This window comes from Prenolepis imparis, unplaced genomic scaffold (genome assembly GCF_030444845.1).
Source record: "Prenolepis imparis isolate NDT839.2.m4 unplaced genomic scaffold, iyPreImpa1.0 SCAF_3, whole genome shotgun sequence".
NCBI classification, from domain to species: domain Eukaryota; kingdom Metazoa; phylum Arthropoda; class Insecta; order Hymenoptera; family Formicidae; genus Prenolepis; species Prenolepis imparis.
In genome coordinates this window covers 6,914,062-6,919,902 of record NW_028141161.1, presented here as the reverse complement: position 1 = coordinate 6,919,902, position 5,841 = coordinate 6,914,062, and positions in this window count along the sequence as shown.

Below are 5,841 nucleotides of genomic sequence, written 5' to 3'. Positions count from 1 at the left end.
TACAATTATAAGTTTTTTAAATTACTTTAACATGAAATATATGTATAAACAACTATCCTATAATGTTATGGCCATCTTTTCCCTAAAAGTCAGGAAAGACGGCCAATGCTCATGTTTTAATATTTTGATAATATACAATTTCTATTAAGTATTTATTGTTTGATTTCGATAGTATTATATACGTACTTTAATCTTCAATGAAGTAATGTGCCAAATATTATTAAAAAATAAGAAAAATAAAAGTATGTTTTTTGCATTTTAAAAAACTATGGCTATCTTACCTGAGTTTACCCTATATTTTGGAACACATTCTATAGAGAGAGAGTTTATACACACAGAACCACATGTATGTAAATGAGAACTTTGAATGGATTATTTTTATCGGGACACTTCTCTCTCTCTGCAAATTATATTAATTACTCATAACTTGATTTATTTTTCTCGCCGTTTATCAGAAAATCACGTTTATCGTCTTCTTCCTCTTCTCGGGTCTCTTTTTTCCCTCTCGACATGGCTATCCCATAGAGCGAGATAAAACGCGCGATGGACGGTAATACGTTACCGAGGATATATAGTCCTTGTCTCTCAGGAAAATTCACGAGCGATATGCGCGGGTGTGCGGCCAGCTGACCATAGCAGCTGGCGCAAATGACGCAAGGGACGGCAAAAACGTTGGAGGTGAATTCTGCAGGACATGGAATATTCGAGAAATAACATACATTATTATGAACTCCGCCCTACACCGTAGAACTTTGTCTCGGTTGATACGATCTGTGCACGCGCACATATGTATATACATTGGAGGGGATTCACCTGTCAAAGTATCTAATGACGAAAAGTATAAATCGAAAAACGGAGTAAAAAACCAAAAAAGTCCAGGTCCTATTATTTTAACCTTTCTGTCAAAGCATAATTTTTCATCTTTCCGTCAATATATGGATACCCACGTTTTTTGACACATTGCACTGCGATAATACTTCTTTATAGCAACAACTGAGCATCGAACATTATTTCTCGTTATACTTTAGGAGGTTTCCGAGTACAAAGGCTCTTTGTATTTGATTTCGGACAGAGGAAAGTTCCAAGAGACACAGTTTTAACATTTAATGTCGCTTTGGGTACCCAGAAGGTACCCATTCATTGACAGAAGGGTGAAAGGAGATCTCAATTGAATGTTTCTGTAATGATAATCGATTCTGTGTCTTTTGCCTTCGACGAGATCGTTGTACCTAACGTCCCTGATCTGAATTCCTGTTGCAATTCTTTCAGATCACCTTCCGGACGCATTGGAGACCGACTGCAGCAAGTGCAGCGAGAAGCAGAAAGACGGTACAGAGAAGATTATACGGCATCTAGTTAATAACGTAAGGCGAAACACATTCGTATATACATATACGTCACCGCCCGTCACTTTTCACCAGACTAATGAAACGCAAAGTCGCACGTAATGAGTTGATGCTGAGGGAAAGAGGGAGAGAGGAAGGAGGAAGGACCTTCTCTCTCGGGGGGATACGTCAAGCCCGGTTTAAATGCCGCGGAACTAGTTAGACTTTCATGCAGAGACGGGTTAATGCCGGATTGTCGGGAGAGGGTGTCTCCCAGTGATTCGTTGCGCCTGGAAAACTTTCGCAAATAATTTAACGGCGATGCGAATCCGCCACCCCCTTCGACCCTCGCGCGAACCTAAACCTTCTTCGAAAACTGATTTCACCGAGGGGTTGGTCACTGAGGTAATTTTTGTACAAGGGCTAGGTAATTCAGCGGCAATCCAAAGGCAATTTTGGGTAATTCAAGGTAATTTTTGGTAATTCTAAATAATCTTTAGCATTCTCAGGTAATCTTGGGTATTCTAATAGGAAATCTAAGTAATCTAAGGGTAATATCAAATAATCTGTAGGTAATCTAAGGAAATCTTTAATTTTTGAACTTAGTGAACGTCATTGATGAATTGTATCTTTTTACAATAATATACGTTTGCAGTCGATTTTTAGAGTCGACGCTTCGTAAAAACGTGCTTTTTTATAATTTAAGAATTGTCGTGGTTAGGTTCTCGCGGTACCACGTCTTTCTCTCTCAGGTCACGAACACACGAGCATTTAAAAATTGTGAAATGCATTCTTATCTACAACTTTTGATAAGCCATCGTCATTTAACGGTAAAACAAAATCTATATTACAATTTTCATGTATTGAATATTCTGCCGGTAATTCCGATATTATTTTCATTTTTACCGCACTTTATTTTTATGGATGTATTGCAAAGAAAACAACTAACAAAAATTAAATTTTCATTCCCAACGTTTTTGGGAATAAAATTGACAGCGTTAAGAAATAATAAAATATTTTAAAAATATATCAAAACAATTTTTTTAATGTTTCAAAATAGGAAAAAATTTTTATTGTTTACAACAAAAAAATTAAAATATATATTAAAAAAAATTCTTTAAGATTAATTTTAAATTAAAAAAAGGGAATAATCGAAAAAAATATAATTCTAAATTCTAAGTATGATGGGCATAATTTGTATTAGGTAATCTTAAGTAATCTGAGGTAGTATTAGGTAATCTTAAGTAATCTGAGGTAATTTAAAGGTAATCCGTATCAAGGGTAATTTTTGTACACTATAACCACTAGTGACCAACCCCTCGGATTTCACTTTCCCTCCTTCACTGGATCGGTCGGATTCCTCCCTTAGTGGGTTTTCAATCCGTTCGTGTTACGTCCACCGTATTTTGCTCCGGTTCTTGAAATATTAAATATATTTTTTACGTCGATGCTTTAAGCGCCGTAAAAGGTCTATATAAAGATTTTTCTTTTGATGTCTATATAGGTATAAGATTTTTAAAATATTAAATGGCTTTATCGTACTTTTACGATTTGTGCCTGAGTTAATTTTAATACGAGTTTCGCAAAATAATACGTGTTCACGTAGCAGCGATATAATTTAATATGTTTCTCGATATGAGAAGCATTTAAAGCGAAAGAAAGTAAGGTAACTTTTAGGATAAAAATCTTTATATGGCTTTATACGGATACTTTTGTCGACATTTTGTCGATAAAGGCAATCTTGTAAATTTCTTATTATGAAAGAACGATTGCTTATTTGACCTTATGTCTTATTTCTTCCAGAAACCAGACACATGGGAACTACTTAAGAAGAAGTACGATCCTACTGGTCAATACACTCTCAAGTACAAGGATGAAGCGGAAGAGCATGGAATAAAGCCGTGAATAATTTAGATCTTCTTATCTCAGTCAAAAATAGAACGTTGAGTAATCTGTCTTTTCTTTTTCTTTTTTCTATACCGCGCGGATTAAATAAATCCATCAATTTTTCGTGTACAAACTCTTCTTCTTAAGTCTTCTTTCAATGGAATATCGAAATATGTTAAAAAGAGAAATTTTGTTTGCGTTTCAACAATTGTTAGCTTATAAATATAATAAATAGATTCCCGCTTAAAGGGGAATTACGATATTTGCGTTATTCATTTAAAGCGAATGACGATATTTAATCCAATTATTGTCATCAGTCATAGATCATTCGTGTCTAGTCTCTCCCTACAACATCCTTCTCTTCACCCCTGTCTCTTTGACGGGCAAACAACGTTTGTATACCAGTCACGGCCGGCAATAATATATTTCTTGGTTTCCGCGGCTCTTCTCCCCCTCCAGAAAGCAGTTCGACACTTCGGGAAGAGATAAATCCAGGCACAATGCCGAGAAAAGTTTCCCAGCCGAAGTTTGAGGTCCGAAACGTCGCCCTTGAGACCGCCTCGCTTAATTTCCTGACGCTGTCCAATATAAGATATATGTGCGCATACCTATATGTATGCCTTCGCCATTCGAGAAAGTCCCATTTCGCCGGAACCTGATTTTGTATTTCCATCGCGCCCTACATCCACATGAAACGTCCCGGACTCTTCTACTCGCGAGAAAGGAAAACCTTCTCCTTCCTCTGTCCCCGACAACGGATGTATTTCATCGTCGAGAAACAAGAACATCTTCGACGATAATCGATACCGTTCAGTCGGGTAAAGACCGGGTCAACTTCTAGGACGAGACTTGAGCTGATCAAAGTTACACGCCGACTAACGAGAGATTGACTCCGGCGCGTGTTCGTTCGTAGATTAAGTTCGATCATCGAGGAATTGACTAAACATTTCTCCAGGACATTTTATTTTTCTAGTAATTAAGTAAAGAGGTATCTTCGTTTCCGTTGTCTCTGATTTGTTAGGGATGGGATCAAGTTCAATATGTACTTAAAAATCCGAGTCAATCCAATGATCGAGTTCGAGGGGTTGGTCACTGAGGTAATTTTTGTACAAGGGTAATTCAGCGGCAATCCAAAGGAAATTTTGGATAATCCAAGGTAATTTTTGGTAATTCTAAATAATCTTTAGCATTCTCAGGTAATCTTGGGTAATCTAATAGGAAATCTAAGTAATCTAAAGGTAATATCAAATAATCTGTAGGTAATCTAAGGTAATCTTAAATTTTTTAAGTTAGTGAACGTCATTGATGAATGTATCTTTTTACAATAATATACGTTTGCAGTCGATTTTTGGAGTCGACGCTTCGTAAAAACGTGCTTTTTTATAATTTAAGAATTGTCGTGATTAGGTTTTCGCGGTACCACGTCTTGTAATGCTTTCTCTCTCAGGCCACGAACACACGAGCATTTAAAAATTACGAAATGCATTCTTATCTACAACTTTTGGTAAGCCATCGTCATTTAACGGTAAAACAAAACCTATATTACAATTTTCATGTATTGAATATTCTGCCGGTAATTCCGGTATTATTTTCATTTTTACCGCACTTTATTTTTATGGATGTATTGCAAAGAAAACAACTAACAGTAACAAAAATTAAATTTTCATTCCCAACGTTTTTGGGAATAAAATTGACAGCGTTAAGAAATAATAAAATATTTTAAAAATATATCTAAAAAATTTTTTTAACTGTTTTAAAATAGGAAATTTTAAATGTTTACAAAAAAAAAATTAAAATATATATTTAAAAAAATTCTTTAAGATTAATTTTAAATTAAAAAAAGGGAATAATCGGAAAATATATCATTCTAAATTCTAAGTATGATGGACATAATTTGTATTAGGTAATCTTAAGTAATCTGAGGTAATTTAAAGGTAATCCGTATCAAGGGTAATATTTGTACACTATAACCACTAGTGACCAACCCCTAGATCGAGTTTTATATTTTCTAGGATTCGAATAATATTCATGAGAAATAATATTTCATATATTGCACTCTTGCGAATCTAGATCAGTTATAGTCGAATTTTAGATTCAATATACCTGCAAGATTTGAAATAGTACTTACAAGTACTTTCTATCGAAAAGAATCGAATCTTTTTAATTTTTATAAATAAACATTTTTATAAATAAAATACTCAAACTCTAAGATAAAAAATATATTTATGATACCTGCTACACTTCCCATCTATATACTTATATTTATCTATCCTCCCCTGACACACGCACAAATTCTCATAAAAGATTTAAACATATTTGATGTTCGAGTCTATTTGAAAGTACTGTTTTATTTTTTAAAGTAGTCATAGAGAGTTCGAAATCATGCAAATAAATTTAAACCTTAGATATTATAATCCTATCGCTGCACTGTTTATTTTCAACACGCGATGTGAGATTTTCGTTCCGTTTTCGCGCGCACGCGTTATTAAATTAAAGAAGTTCCACGAGGTTCACGTCCTGGAGAGACAAGTGACACATGCATAGCTAATTCCCTTCGTTTCGCGTCTTTCTTCACCTTTCGTCCTCCCGCTGTCTCACACGGACCCAGCAAACTTTACAGACGCGCGTG